The sequence below is a fragment of the Drosophila melanogaster genome, chromosome 3L (assembly GCF_000001215.4).
Source record: "Drosophila melanogaster chromosome 3L".
Classification (NCBI taxonomy): domain Eukaryota; kingdom Metazoa; phylum Arthropoda; class Insecta; order Diptera; family Drosophilidae; genus Drosophila; species Drosophila melanogaster.
The window spans coordinates 13,207,138-13,222,941 of record NT_037436.4 but is presented as its reverse complement, the minus strand read 5'-3'; the positions used below and the strand labels follow the sequence as shown (position 1 = coordinate 13,222,941).

Below are 15,804 nucleotides of genomic sequence, written 5' to 3'. Positions count from 1 at the left end.
AAAAAAGTTCCCGATTCCCAACTTGTACGGAACTTTTATGCGATCCTGTGCTTTGCGTCGACTGCATTCCATATGGATTAGCCGGAACAGGCTGACAATCTTTATACTTTTGTCATTAGCAAGCTTCTTTTTTACGCCAGTTTTAAGCCCCCATCCCCCCACTCCCCTTGCCTTAAAACTTTCGCATATGAAACTATTAGAAATAAAAGATTGCTTTTGCTTTGCAAACTTTAATTTCTAAATCATAACTTTTTTCCGCCCTACTTTGGCCGAGAGTTTTTAAAGGGTTTTGTGGGGAAGCTGTTAACAGATGGGGAGCCATCATATATACTATCATATATGTATGTATGTATGTATATGCTGTGGTGGCATAGGTAGAACCTTTCCCTCTTTAAACTTGCACTAACTCACAATCTACTCTGCATGGGAAAGAAAAAGCTATTTACACCCTATAAAGGGGGCATTGTTTATGGGCACATAAACAAGGTTTGTAAAATAGAAAAATATTTTAAATATTTTATAAAGATAGAAGATGGTGTAAATCATTTTAAGCTTAACTAAAGACATCTTATAAAATATATAGAAGATTTAAAAGACATATGCTCTTAAAGATCTTAAAATGTTTGTTCAAGCTGCAAGCAGTTCTAATAATATGATACCACATAATAATAATACTGAACTTTTTGCGCTCCAATGTATTAGTTTATAATATTTACAGTTCTAGCTTATACTACTAGTACTAAGTAAGAAGTTCTACTTGATATCAACAGACTTTTCGAGTAAGGTATCGTTCTGAACTCTACTACGCTTTCTTGCTCTAAGTAAATTTCTGTTTTATTATATTTGGGTCAAAGTTTCTAATAGTTTGCCATGCTCTTGCCGGTGAGTACCCCCAACCCCCACCCCCTCCCCCTACCCCTTTTTCGCAGAGAAGACTTTATGGATGGCCCGACTCTGACCTCCGTTGACCCACAGAAGGCACGTGTTTGCACGTGCTACTCTCCTGCGAGAGCTGCTGGCCAGATAATGGAAAAGATTTGTTTATAAGAAATTTAAATGTTGCCCTGCCGGCAGCTTCACTTCTTCTTGGTCCGGAGGCTGAGCCAATATTTAATTCAATTTTGGGCAGCTTTTATTTACCCACCTACATGGCAAATCAATTACAAAAAAGTGCCCCAAAAACTATTTTCACTCGGCGAAAAATAGTTAAGTTGTGTTCATTTGTTTGCCAAGCGCAAGCACTTTAATGTGTTTGTTTATGTTAAAATGGACAATAAAAATTGTATAATCTAAATGTTATTAATATATGCAACTTATATATATACCAGTGCAGTCTCAGTTTCAGATCGAAGTTCACTGGGCTGGCTTCAAGTGCTTCTAATTGCAATGGAACCGCACGAAATGTCAACGCTTTTGGCATATTTCTGTTGGCCTGGTTGTTGGCCGCAGGTGCCTTCCAATCCCCCCTCCCCCCTCATGTGGCTAACCTAGAAAAGGAGGCAAAAAAAAAAAAAAAGGAAAACCTCGGCTGACTGGAGTCTTTTTGGCCACGTACTCCATTCAGGTTTCTTTTTCGGTTTTTCGTTTGTGAAAGGCACCGCAAAAAAGAGCCCAAAAAAAGTATCTACTGGATGTCGCTGGGAGATTAGTTACACTTGTGCTCCATTTAAATGGCAAAGCGACTAAATTATGCGAAGTTCTTTTTTATGCTTTCGGCTTTTTGTCTTTGGGAAAGTGAAAGACCAAGAGCACACAAAATAATTGCAATCAAAGCCGCCCTTTCCCTGGGTGAATGTCGAATGTTGAATATTGGTTGTTGAATGTTGAATGTCCCTCGATCTAAACCCGGCGAAAGTTGGACTGCATGTTGGCTGCACTTTTCTGGGTGGGTCAGTCGACCGATGGGAGGGTATGGCGAATTTTAATGCGGCTCAATGAAAATTGCAAATTTCAAAGGAGCCAGCCGCTTGAAAGACTTGAAATAACTCAAATGCCAGAAGGGAAAGGTTGTGATTATATATGTAGTACAAAAATAACTAGGAAAAATAGGAACTTAAAAATATATTTTAAAATCGCTAAAACCTACTTATTTTATAGCCCAATATTTAATAAGCCAAAGTCTAGGAGTTAAGCATTACATTTACTAAAATATGAATATTTCTATCACAATATTCTTTAAATTATTTGTTAAGGCTGCCACATGACACTATCTCAATGCCGCCTTTCCAAGGAACTCTGTATATCCCTTATCTATTCCCTTTCCTACCGACTTTACATAACTAGCTATCACTTTTCTTGTCTCAGTACAGCATAATTTAATTTATGACGAAGCCAGCCAACCAGCCGTTCGTTCACAAGTCTTTGGGCTCGCCTTGGGTTTATAGTTTCGCTTGGAACATGCTTCATTAACATATCTGCATATTTTGCCATTGTCTACACTGGCATCGAGAACTGAAAATATCGACGGATATTGGCAATCTCGGCGCACACGTGCGTTCAGCTGGGTTCACATCAAAGCCCGGATGGGAAACGCTGCCAATAGCAACCGTTTCATAAACTTTTGATGTGAGAGGAAAGGTCTGCTCGCTGGCTCTTTTTTTCTGTTTTATCTTAAAGCTAAAACTCATTAAAATACCAGAAGTAACGAAACGAAATCAAAAAGATAAACCCGCACGCCAAATACTTTTGGTTCCTGGAAGACGGCGGTGGCAGAAGAAAATAAATAAATAAGAAGAGAGAAAAAAAAACGGCTCCCACAGAGGCAGATTTTCGTCGGGCGGAATGCCACTTCTCGTGTCTGTCCCCTGATTTTCCCGGGCTTCCCACCTCCCCACACCCACTTTTGGCGGCATTGATTACAGCGATGCAGAGCGGCGGAATGGCAAACAAATTATTACAAGTGCAGTTGGGAAATATGTGGCGGCCACTTATCAACATGATCAACAACAAATACCTGGACACGCCTGAGTGCCAGCGGTTCGCTTTTGCGAGGGAATCCTATTGACAGCACCCTAGGCCTTTTTATTTAAAAAGGGCTTAGGGTCGCCTAAGAGATACCTCTTAAAAACTGCCAAACTAATCAAACTAGCTATGCGTTATAAAGAACTATAAGTGAAGGAATGCTTTGAACTAAGATTCGTCCATTTGAGTTGTGTGTGTGAAGGTACCTTTTGGGCCGCCTTTATTCCAGGGTATCATTCCCGCAAAAAGCGAACCCCAAGAGGTCCGGACCCAAAGACGACATACCAGAGTTAGCTTCGAATGACAGCGGCGTAGACGAAGACGTCGCCTCCGATTCTGAGATCCCGACAATCGCTGAAAGACCGACTGTGGGGTCTCCGTTCTACGGCTAAGCCAAACCAGAAGTGAGCTGTTGTCCCGGGGCTGGGATTGAGATTGGGAACTCTGGAACACTTTGCAGTTCAAGCTGGGGAATTGCGAAAGGGAATAGATATACTATGGTACGGGGAATGAGGGAGGAAGTTAGACCCAGTGGCTCCCATCCTGTGGCCGTTCCATTGCCGCTCTGTCAAATGTTTGGCTTAATGATGGCATTGATGGATGGATCACACGTAAGCGACAGTCATTTAGTAATTTATCTCGGGCCATTTCAAATTAATAGACTCGGATCTTAAGGAAGACGATCCGTCGGCCTTTGATTTTGCGATTTTTATCTCACATTAGAAATTATGTGCGATTTTTTCCCTCGGTTTTTGTTTTGTCAAATTACATAAATTTATGAGCGGGAAACTTTCGACTTTTGACTGTGAGAGTCCAACTAATTAAGGCAGCTGCCATCAACTTGATGAGTGTGCTGCCTTCCTAGCTGCAGTTTCAAGCTCGATTAAGTATTCAATTAGGCGCAGTTTAGTTAATTGGCCGACTGACTCTTTATCCACATGCAGATGGAGTTGAAAGAAGGGCCAAACGATCTCGTGTCATGTGTGCAACGCAACGACACTTGTTCGTCGAGGGTCGGTGACCCCAGAAGGGCAGGGTTGTGTAACAAAGGTTAGGTGGTTCAAGACCCTAAGCAATGAGGAGAAAATTTTGCTAAATCGTAGTAAGCTTTTGTATATTTGATTTTTAAAATTGCTCTTCTTTGCTGCAGAATAAAATACTTTCCAAATACGACGATAATTTCCCAGTTGCCTTAAATCCCGGCCACGTAAATTCCTCTGAGCTCCATCAATGCTTAAACCCAAAAATATTTTCACAAACATAGAAAAAATGCCTGCCATGGCTTTGTCTATGCCACAAAACTCGAAAAAATAGAGCGCGGAGCATATGAAAAAAATTGGCGCTGACACTGACAAGTCGTGTGAAGCACACCTGCAAGAGTCAAGCGCCAAGCGGCAAGCGACGGATTTCAAGATTTCGAGAGACCGCAATCCGAAAACCATATCGGTGAAGGCGGGGAACGCAGGTGGGGGAATTGCGGCTTGAGGCATGGCATTGCATTCGGGACACCGAAACATGTTGCAAAATGCAGCTCAGCTGTGCGTCGTGGCCTTAAAACTGGTGCAACACACATTGGCCTCCTCCTCCGCCGACTCGAACAAAAAAAATCCCCCGACATGTGTACCTCCTGCCCTGAAACCTGGCAGAGCGCCAAACTAGCCGACTTGAAGTAGCAAAAGGGGTCTTCGCCATCCGCTGGGTATCCAATAGAAAAATGAAACTAAGTAACAGTTGGTCTATGGAATTGTAAAATACCCTTTAAATGCTTTTAAATGATTAAAAAAAAAAAACAATATTATTATATTATCATAGATAATCAATCATATTAATAGTTGCTTTTTTATCATCACAAAATTAAATAAAAAACTTGACATTCACCAGGTGCAAGTAAATTGTCAGAAATAATTGTAATCCCCTTTTCAAGAATGGGAAAAACAAATGTTGCACCGCTTGATTTTCTTGCCAGGGGCCTTTCGCTACTTGAGCACACACACGCGTAAGTGGAACGAGGGCGGCTGCAGCGGTTGCAGCTCTCCCCCCCCCCCCCCACTGCCTCCGCCCCTTTGAGGTGGGGCATTGTCCTTAGCCACACCGCAGGCTGAAAAGCGGAGCGTGCACAACAACAATCGCCAGCGAGACGCCGCAACAAGGCGAAAAAGAGAGGGTAATAGACAGGGACTTGGACTTGATTGTAACAATGTTGCACACTCAAGATGCGCCAGGTATTCGGCTAAGGCGATAATGTGGCAAGGATAACAAGGCATTCGGACGGCGGAGTGCTGCACTCGCAAATTAAACCCCTATTCAAAGGCAACTTTAAAAATGTAATAATTGTTTTATTACAGGTAAAAATGCATTTTAAGATAATACTTATTTACATAGAATATTGAAATGATATTAATCTTCAATAACTCTATATGGACACTTCTGTTTCTGGTTTTCCTTTCGAACTTCCTTACAATGTACATGCGCATACTTATTTTTCCGCGTGTAAAGGTGGCAAATAAGGCAGGTTGTAAGGGCTGTCTTGTTATCAGGCAACTCCTGGCTTCGTTCCCTCGACTGCCTCGAAGTGCGTAATGCGCTCATTACGTGCCGGCATCAACATGGCATCCACATGCCACACCGGTGGCGACTCCAACTCAGACCCCAACGCCATGGCTGAGCTATTCCATCAGCACTAGCTTGCAGTCCCACTCCTTGGTTTTCAATTCGGTTTTCGGGCTTTGTCCCAGCTGGAACATGGCAATGTCATGCCAATTGCATGCCTTTCCCATCGCCGCCTCCTCTGAAAAGTCTGACAAGGATTGAGGATTGGAGAATGGGTGAGTCTGTGAATCGGTGAATTGGTGAATCCGCTATGACCAGTCGGCGGGGGACGTCTGGGAGTCAGCCAGTCAGTGGCTAATTAGAGAACCGCCTTTTGTGCCGGGTGATAAGGCAAAAATTGGAACTGGTGGCAAGATTGCGGGCTGGCTTTGATTCATTCCCTGACCGAATGCTCTGGCATGGCAGAGTCGTGTCTAGCAAATTGATGAAATTGTCAGCGATTTGGCTGACTGGTCACTGGGATGGGAAAATGGCAAGGGGTTTAGGTGAATCGATGGGGCTGAGTTTAATTGGATAAATAACAAATAATTGGATTTAGCAATGATGTTGAAAAAGTTATACACGATATTAAAAATGCTGAGCATAGAGATGGCGAACTACAGAGTACGAATAATTGAATTCAAGTTTATTAATTTCTCAAAACTCACTTTATTTGCTGGCCGATCTCTTGAAACCACAAAGCTGTAGATGACCCTTGTAGACTGACACTTTCAACCCACCTCCTCCCCTCACTTAACCTTGCAAAAAGTTCTTCAACATCTACAATTCAGTTGAGTGGAGTTTAAGTACGGTTAGCAAAATAAGCAAAAATAGTGATGAGTAGGTATCAGTGTGGTACATTTTTATGGAAAATGTATACATACCTATGTACCCCAAAGGCAACTCCCTTCATTGGCAGCACACCAGACACACCAGTGCAACAACATCGGCAACAGCAGAGCATCAAAATTAATGATGCAGTGCAAACCGCTAAATACCCCGAACTGCAACAGGGTCCAATACTGCACCTCCTCCTCTCACCTGACAACCCTCTTTATATCATGGCCTTCGAATCGAGGTGCGAGGCAGGTGTTTTTGGCCCTGTGATGCTTTTAGACAACTACGGGGACACGTGCGACGATGTCCGGCGGTCGATGGAAGCGGAACAAAAGGCTTGCGGTTGCTGGCTGTTGGGAACATGCCGCCGGTCATGTCGGTTATGGCCGTTGCTGTACTGTGGTCGTTGTCAATGAAAGTCCATATGTCAAGGGACTTAGCAGCAGCGACGGCTCAAACGAGACAAAATCAATTTCCCTGCCCAGTTAACCAAGCAACAACAGCAACACGAGTCACATTTAAAACGGATTTGTAACGCCAACCAATTATTCACGCTAGGAAAAAAAAGAAAGAAGGAAAGAAGCCAACTGCAGGTGGCAAACAAAAAATTCAGAAGGTAAGTGCAGTTTTGAAGCGGCAAGTTCGGCATACCCTTTTTAAAAAAAGATCATTGAAAGCGATTGGTGTAGAAATAGACAAATTGTAGAAGTTTTTATAAAATATTTTAAATACTTCCACCGCCATTTTTATAGTTTCTTAGTGGATAAATAAGCTGAACCAATATTTAAAAAATTGTGTTCGAAGTTCATTTAAATATTCCTTTAAAGTTATAATGCCCATCGAGAGGGTACTTGCACATCCAAGGCCAATAAGTGGAACAGGAAAAGTCGAGCTCGAGAACGACGGAACGCGTAGGCGACGCTGAAGATGTAGATTACAGGGTTAGAACGGAGGAGGCAATAGCTGGAACACTTGGCCAGAAGAAGGAGAAAACTGGGAAACAAACCGAAGAGTGCGAGGAAGTGGGCTAACTCAATTGGTCTCTTGGCAAACGCATTATGGGTCACTAAGCCGCACGGCCATTGTCAGACGTTGACTTTGTCACTACCCACTCTTTCTATATCTTCCGTCTGTTTCCTCAGCTCTGCCCCTTAACAAGTGCATTCCGACGCGATTGACATGCAACACGCGTTGGGGCGCCCACTTTCCGGACTTTCAGGGGGGGCGTTGCAGCGACTGGGGGCGTGGCACGCACCGTTGTCGCTTGGCTTAGTTTATAAAACTTGTTATCGCAGACGGAGAATGAGAAAAATCATTTTTTTCTCTTCCATCTCGATTGAACACAAGAGAAAATATTGAAATATTTAAAAAGAACTACACTTTTAAAACAATAAATTAGCTGTTTATTGACTTTTGCAGTGATATCAATTTCGTATTACTTTAGAATCTAGACTTTCTATAGTTGTATCAGATTATTAGTGCGAACATTCTATTTCCAACTATACTAAGGACGTAATTCTTAGAAAATTAATTTCGAAATTCTTGAAATTTTGTAACTGCTCCTGTATATTTTTCTCAGTGCAAGTGTCTCTGTCTTTGAAGCTGTGTAATTGAAATTACGTGACACTTTGCATATGCACTGGATTTAAATCGAGTTTTCAGTTGGCCATCAAAGGCAGAATGTGGGGTGAGTGCGAAGGGGCACAGTGGTGCCTGCCTATTGTGGCACGCGTGGCTCACGGCTCGGATCCCCCCGTTGTTCGATGTTGTCTGTGGCTGCGAAAGTAAAATGCATCGGACCAACGTAGGCGACGGCTCAGAACTTTGACAAGTGCATTCAAGTGCAGTCAGGGGGCGGGGGAAATTAAGGGCATGAAAAACGAGGAAGGAGGCCCAAACACGTGTTGGAAAAACCATAAAGAAATATATAAAAACGAAAACCTAATTAGCAGCAGACATGCTGCGAGGAAAAATGAGGGGGAAAGAACGCAACTCGGGGTTTATGAGGTGCGCAATCAGACTTTGGGCTTAGTGGGGATATACAAAGACAGCTGAATTAAATCAGGCGAAAAGCAATTGGGCTAAGGATATAGGATTATTTAAGAGAGGGGATAGTATAAAGTAGGGAACCAGACATAATTATCTATGCAATCCAAAAGAGGGCTTTTTAGAGCATAGAATGAAAAATTGTACGATTTATGCTTTTGAAATTATAATAGTTAATAGGAATCCCAACACATTTAATAATCGAATTTTATGAATTTGGAATTGTTTCTAAACTCTTCCAAGAGTAAACTGTGAATATTAAAAAAAAAAAACTTTGTCAGAAGTGGGATTCGAACCCACGCCCTCAGAGAGGACCAGAACGCTCAATCGAACCTTGCTGTGAAAGGTAAGAGACTTTCGCTCTTGAGTCTGGCGCCTTAGACCGCTCGGCCATCCTGACATTAGCGATTCGGCGACACTTTATCCCCTTGCGCTGCGGGCTATTTATAGAACAGCAATTACATAAGCGATGATATGAGAGAAAAGTTAGCATTACAAGCAACAAAAATATATATATATTCAAGTGCGGGGAAATGGAAAATGGGAAATGGAAATGCCATCCACACATTCGGCCAAAAAAGGTGATAAAAGCTCGGCGGCATCTGGTGTTTGTGCTGGTGTCACTATTGCCGGTTGCTATGTGGTTAAGTGCTGCAGTTGCCATTTCACGCTCGGCTAAATCGCTGCTAAATCGTAACCTGAGCACCGTTTCCGGCAGGGCAATCAAAACCGAATCGAGCCTTGTCCTCTGTTGCCCGGGGGCCTCATCATAAAAATCACCCAAACCGCAGCCCAGCAACAACAAAAAACCACACTCGACAAACTCATGCACATGAAAAACAAAAACACTGTAGTGAAAGTGAGAATATGTGTATACACATAATAAGTGTCAACTTATTTAAATGTTTACTTATTTTTAATTTACACACAATTAAGTGCGTCTGTCAATATTTGAAATTAAAAAAAAACAGTCAATTAGTACAGCATTCACATTTTACTATTTCGTCTATCGCCATATCACATTTGGCCCTAATCTTTCTCAGTGCACACACCCAATATAAACACACTCGATTGATGCGCCACGAGTTCAAGTCAATTGCAGAGCCCGCTGGCTGTGGCTAAGGAGTGAAGCGAGTTGTTCCTCTTTGTCGCCGGGTGCTGAAACCACAGACTTTATTCAGCCCCTCGCCATCTGCTGTGATGTACATATTTGTCAGTAAAATCATAAAAGAGCTTAAACTTTAAAGCGAATTCGAATAGGAAGATACCGATTAGTTGAAACAATTAGTGCTAAATAAAAAAGAAAATTTAAAATTTAACAAGTAAATGTAACGAGATTTTGAAACAACTCACAAATTATTATTTTTGTTTTTTTCGTTTATACGAAAATAATACAAGTTTAACAAATCTTTTCACCTTACGCTAAAATGGACCTGTAGGAATTTACTTACACAATTTATTTTAAAACAATTTTAGTATATGTCGTTTAATAACAACATTTACCCGCGCACTTGACCTCTTCTTGCCAATGGGTATCTCAATATGGTTTACGAAAAGTAACTACCCATGCGGAGGCAGGCTTTCAAATGCAGGCTTCTTGGGGCAGGGTGATGGCGATTGTGAGGTTGGTGAGGGGCGGAGGGGCGAGAGGATTGGGGCAGACGCCGGCATTGAAATCGAAATCGGAATCGACAACCAGACACTTCAAACGCATGCAAAACGCATCGAAACAATGAGATTTACGTGCTTCCAGCTGTTATGGACTGCAATCGGATACATGGGATGGCGAATGAGAAGGGGCCGGGCTGAGTGCCATATTATTACAATGCCCCTCGAGCCCCGGGGGGCGCAAATGGATTTCGGGTAATGACAGCCATGAGCTCTTGGTCTGCCGGTGTCTGCTTGGTCAGCCAAGCCGAAAAGTTTGTTGTGTTAATTTCCAATGCATAAAATTCATTCGCCGGGCATTGGCAGTCTGGACACTGAGAAAAATACGCTCCGAAATACAAAAATTCTGTAGATTTAATTCAACAAAAGAATATCAATGCAATTACAAAAAACGTAAATAGCTTGGGCTCGTCCGGGATTTGAACCCGGGACCTCCCGCACCCTAAGCGGAAATCATACCCCTAGACCAACGAGCCAGGTGAATATTGGCCGCCAAACTACTGTTTATCAAAGAAATGTTCGAAATTCGAACTTGACTGTAGGACTGATCAAAGGTGAGCTGCATATGTCTCAACTTAATGGCTTTTGACTTCAAACGGGTTTACTGTATAATGTTTCGAATTTCGAACTGTAAACCTACTTTTCATGTATTGAAAAACTTACAAAAATATTTAAACATTTACCATTTTCTTTCACTAAAGGTTTAAGATAATTTTAAACTTATAGTGTATCTCGCACCCTTTTCCAAAGGTCGTCGGTATTCCATTAAGAGCTCAAAGAGTCGCAGACACATGCATTTAATGCTTCAGTCTGCAATTTCTGTGGCTCCCGTCTGACAATCCGTCTACTGCTACATTGTGTTCCCTCCTTCTCGAATGAAACTGTAATCGAGCCGACTCGGCTTACCTTTTAACCAATTTGGTCTGAACCAAGTAATTGTTATTATTTAAAGGATCGAATATCTTTGCAACCTCTATGACTTTGAAATAGCCTTAAACAAGTTGTAGCACTTTAAAAACTGAAAGGATTTAAACATTTGATATTGAATTTTTTCTTATATGTATTTAAATTAATATAGTTCTGACCAAATGATTTATTTAAATTCATTATGCATCCCTTTCATACATTTTGAAACTTATAATATGCTGATATTCTGATATGATATAAAAAACTAGTTAATCCATTCATTTATATTAAGTACAAAATATTGGTTTCCTTGGGCTCGTCCGGGATTTGAACCCGGGACCTCCCGCACCCTAAGCGGAAATCATACCCCTAGACCAACGAGCCAGTTGTGAAACGCAGACCACACTAATTTATATCAGTCTCAGAAACGAAGAAAAGCAATAAGATTAAGTTTATTTTAAATATTAATTAATTTGCATGCATAGCTTTTAACATCGATGACGTGACCCTAATATTTATCTCGGCTTATACATTATAAGAAATAATGCCAGGGTAGAAGTCACGCTTAAATATGATCACAAGGATTTAAATCAATCAATGTAGTCCAAATATAGGTAAAATAAAACTTGGTAAAATATATACTGCACTTGGGCTCGTCCGGGATTTGAACCCGGGACCTCCCGCACCCTAAGCGGAAATCATACCCCTAGACCAACGAGCCAGTTGAACGACGGCCGCGAAAGTACTTTTTATAAATGGAATGTTCGAAATTCGATTTCGAGTTAAATACTATATAAAACGTGATATGCATGTGGTCTTAAGTTAAAAAGCGAAAGTTTTCTTATTTAAACTCGTTTCGTGTATAATGTCAAGTTTTGGAGGGCTCATTAATGGCCATCTCACAAATCCCCTATTGTCACTGAGTTTATAGAGGCTTTTAGCTGGCCATAAATGTTCTCAATTAACTGTTAATAGCTCATGTTACCCTCCTCGCCGATTTATTAGAAACCCTTGCCTCAATGCACTTTATTCAACATATGCCCAAGTACATTTTCGTTGATTGCTTATGGACATATGGTGGTGGACCCTGAAAAAATCCGCCAACGGGTCAGACACTGGACCTTGCAAATCTCTCTGGGTTTTTGTGAGATTAGATCGTTTTCGGGGTTGGGTTTGCCTTCTGTCACTGATTGTAATCGCACGAACCGCGGGCTCGTTAACATTATTTGTTGTGGTCTCAACTCACAAAGTGCATTGGTCTTTTATTTTTTAGGGATAGCTGTTGCTTCTTTTTAACCAGGGGTGACCCGCATTGATTTTTGTGATTTTTCTCCGTCTTTTGCAGCCCTTTAAAGTTTTCAATTTGTACCTTGAGAGCCACCCTGAATGGATTGGATCTCCGGGCAAATATTTGCCAAAATGCTTAGGCAACATCAAAAGCCTCTCCTCGTTATCCTTATATGGTCAAAAACACACTCGCTAACGGCGAGGGAAGAAACTTTTGGTGGCAACTGTGGCAAGTTACGTGAGTTGATGGCTTCATTAGGGGTTGACGGGGTCGCCGGAAACCCGCACGGGAATGTTTTATGTCTTAATTCTGGCTGGCATAAAAAAGAATTTCAAGTGGTTGATTTCTGTGCTGCCTTGAAACCCCCCGTTGTTGCCATTTGTTACGTCACAGCTGTTATGATTTTAGCGCTGCCTTGTTTTAACTGCAGACCATCAGAAACGATGTAAGTGGTTCTCCTAATTAATACGGCACGATATCCTCAATCGCAGTAAGTGAAAAGGCCTTGGGGCCGTGAACTTTGCTAGCTCATTTGAATTCATTAGGTTTTCGAGAGCTTTATTCTATGGCTATTTTACTCTTCAATGGCTCGTTTTCTTGGGAAATTGTATTCTTTTCATTCGGTGGAAACTGCGCATTTGGTTTAAGGGTTGATGTTGATCATCCCGGTGCCCTGTAGGTGACAGCTCCGTGGCATTGTTAATGGTCCAAGTCACTGGGGGATTTCCGTTCCAGAGCCAGAAGAGACTTAATAATGATGACGTAATTATATATTAAATGTTTAAATGGTCTATGCCAAGCCCAGACCTAATGGATTTATCATGGGATTTGACTAAGAGAGGTCGCTGAGAAGGATAAATGATTGGAGAAGCCAGAGTTCCGTAGTAGGACTATTAATATACATTTTAATAAATATATTCTCATTTTCAAAGCAAATTCCAAGCAACTTTGAATGCTTTGTGAATCGTGCTCGATGCCAGCTTGCTCATGGAGAGTCTCCTACATACAAACTTTTATTTTCTGAAATTCTTCTTGTGGTACCAACCTGCATTTCAAACTAATTTTTTGCCCTTCCCAAGACCTGGCCTCCTCCAAATTTCCCACTCGCTGCCATGCATGACTCAACCACCTCCCGAGGCATCTGCCACATTCTGCATCCCGTGGCCAAAAGCCACCAGAGTGGCGGCTTCTAAGGCAAACATGCCTGACACGTTGCACAACGTTGGCAAATGCAGAGACTACAACTACAGTGCTGCAGAATGCGAATCAACAAAGGCTTACAATCTATAAAGTACAATCACTTTCAACAACAAAGCCAATAGACAGGACTGGGCCGTCGCCCTTTAAATCATGCTCGGATCTGCCAGAAAACGTGGCTAGACCTCCGCACGCCTGCCCTCAACAATTTTCTATATATATATATATAGATATATAGATATATACATATTTGCACACACAGCCCGGTAATTATGGGTTCGAAAAATCTACACCAGCATCTCGGGCTCGATGATCGACATTGGTGGCTGGCGAATGGAAATATATGGCCAAAACCCGATGAAAGGCCAGTTTACTTAGCGTAGGGAAGGCGCAGCCTTCTCTACCGGTCGTGCATTAATTTTAACACAAATTTTACACTTTTTTCTTATTTTTTCTTATTAATAGTATTTTCTTCTTTTACGTTTTGCAGCACGCCCACTAAAGTGGCATGCCGCCTTGGTTATGTAAACAGCCAGAAGAGGAGGCTCGCCAAAGGAAGGTGAATTGATAAAGGCCGCAGATGACGCCGGGCGTTGATGATGCCGATGATGATGATAATAATGATGATGGAGGACCTGGAGCTGGAGCTGGCACACATCACAACGTGTGATGCCAGGGGCCAAAGGTTGCCTCCAGAGGAGGAGGGTGAATGGTGGTAGTGCTTGCTCGAGGACGTGTGCAGTAAGTGTTAATGTTGCAATCTTTTTCGAGGAGCCAAGACACTGCGAGTGGCTCAATGGGTGGCTTTGTGGGCAATAAGCCGGTGGAGATGTGAAGGTAGTGCTTCGGGAATCTACGGAAAGTGAAATGAGATTATGTCATGTTCAGCGAATTACTCAAGATTTTTAAAAATATTTCAAAGTTATGTTACATTTTGGCACAATCTTTCTTATACGATTGCTCTTATTTTTATAGCTTTTATTAAATCATATTAATAATCTGGTAATTTTCATATTTTTATATTTTTGCATATGCTAAAGTACTACACTTTTGCCTAGTCCATCAGTCAATTTAAAACCGCACTTAAACGAACTGTCCAGCTGTGTCGATTACACTTTTGCCACCGTTTAACTCTTTTTGGGACACCATCTACTTTCGGGGTCTCGAGGACCCTTCCATATCCACAGCCACAGTCATCCAGTGCAAAGTCCAGCAAATCCCGCACATTAAGCGGCAACACGTTGCGCCACGAAGCCGGGCACAAATGAGCAGCAATCCTCACACATATCATCAAAATTTATAAAGCTTTACCCCCAGCCGTAGCGTAAAATGGCCAGGATAGCTTAACGCTCATAATGCTCAATGTCTCCCCTCGGCGAGCGGTAAATATATGAATTGGATTTTGAGCTGCCGGGGATTAGGAGAACTGGGGAGCCGACGACGAGAGGACGGCGAATGGCCAAATGGCTTTATGTGCGTCAGTAAATTTACACCTCGTAATCGAGATGAGTGGACACAGGACACTCGCCGAGGGCCAAACGACCCCTAGCAGCTGTTGTCCAAGATTAGTCCCTCGCAAAAAAAGAATCTGTCGCACAAATTTTCATTTTTACGAGCCGGAGCCGCGATGGCATTAAGGTCCGGTATTTGTTTGCCTTTGAATTATTGCAGGCAAGAATGCTGGCCAAAGAAATAAAACAGCCTGATGTCACAGGCTCAGCCAATTAGATAATAACAGCTAGCAAGGGAAGGTACAGTATAAGTATTAAGTACAGAATGAAGTCCTATCAATGGCCTAAAATTCGTAGAGTAAAATATGATATAAGCATACACTTATTTTTCTGAGCTATTTATTGGATTTGTTATGAAAAAATCTCTAGGCTAAATCCCTTAGCTGACATTTAGTGGCAGGGCACACCAATATAATTTTCAATCCTCTCCAAGGATTTCTGACTAGCCCCAGAAACATTAACTGATTTGCATTTCAATCTTGGCGGCATGTGTTTAGTTTCGGCCCAAGCAATCCTGTTCGCTGAAATGGAGAAGCCACCGCCGCAACAGCTGCTGCTGTTGTGAATTTCGCTGCTGCTGTTGCTGCTGCTGTTGCCAGTTGGCTATTGGCAGCAACAACAACACTTGCCAAGTGAGATCTCGACCCCTCTGACTTCTTGTGCCTTGCTTTGCTTTGCTTGCACCGTGACTTAAAATGCAAATGAAAATGCAATCATTGTTTAATCTCGAACAGCGCCGCAGCAACAACAGCAGCAGCAGCAACAGTTGTGGATGTTGCAGTTATCATACCCAATCATAAG

At 42.1% G+C, this 15,804-nt stretch overlaps 4 long non-coding RNA genes and 4 other non-coding genes across 8 annotated transcripts; 3 read left to right on the top strand and 5 right to left on the bottom strand.

The window, feature by feature from the left end:
* Positions 1-4,077: 4,077 nt before the first annotated feature.
* Positions 4,078-4,739, top strand: lncRNA:CR45098 (long non-coding RNA:CR45098). The gene has a single exon (NR_124920.1). It is a non-coding gene; the product is annotated as a long non-coding RNA:CR45098 (long non-coding RNA).
* Positions 4,740-5,414: 675 nt separating this feature from the next.
* Positions 5,415-6,839, bottom strand: lncRNA:CR43914 (long non-coding RNA:CR43914). Its single transcript, NR_124919.1, has 2 exons — positions 6,435-6,839; positions 5,415-6,330 (listed from the first exon to the last, which is right to left on the bottom strand). It is a non-coding gene; the product is annotated as a long non-coding RNA:CR43914 (long non-coding RNA).
* A 403-nt stretch (positions 6,840-7,242) lies between these two features.
* lncRNA:CR45097 (long non-coding RNA:CR45097) lies at positions 7,243-7,675 on the top strand. The gene has a single exon (NR_124918.1). It is a non-coding gene; the product is annotated as a long non-coding RNA:CR45097 (long non-coding RNA).
* Positions 7,676-8,708: 1,033 nt separating this feature from the next.
* On the bottom strand, positions 8,709-8,833 carry tRNA:Leu-CAA-2-2 (transfer RNA:Leucine-CAA 2-2). Its single transcript has 2 exons — positions 8,796-8,833; positions 8,709-8,753 (listed from the first exon to the last, which is right to left on the bottom strand). It is a non-coding gene; the product is annotated as a tRNA-Leu (tRNA).
* Positions 8,834-10,505: 1,672 nt separating this feature from the next.
* On the bottom strand, positions 10,506-10,577 carry tRNA:Pro-AGG-1-7 (transfer RNA:Proline-AGG 1-7). The gene has a single exon. It is a non-coding gene; the product is annotated as a tRNA-Pro (tRNA).
* Positions 10,578-11,319: 742 nt separating this feature from the next.
* tRNA:Pro-AGG-1-6 (transfer RNA:Proline-AGG 1-6) lies at positions 11,320-11,391 on the bottom strand. The gene has a single exon. It is a non-coding gene; the product is annotated as a tRNA-Pro (tRNA).
* Positions 11,392-11,656: 265 nt separating this feature from the next.
* On the bottom strand, positions 11,657-11,728 carry tRNA:Pro-AGG-1-5 (transfer RNA:Proline-AGG 1-5). The gene has a single exon. It is a non-coding gene; the product is annotated as a tRNA-Pro (tRNA).
* A 2,255-nt stretch (positions 11,729-13,983) lies between these two features.
* Positions 13,984-14,399, top strand: lncRNA:CR45096 (long non-coding RNA:CR45096). The gene has a single exon (NR_124917.1). It is a non-coding gene; the product is annotated as a long non-coding RNA:CR45096 (long non-coding RNA).
* Positions 14,400-15,804: the final 1,405 nt, after the last annotated feature.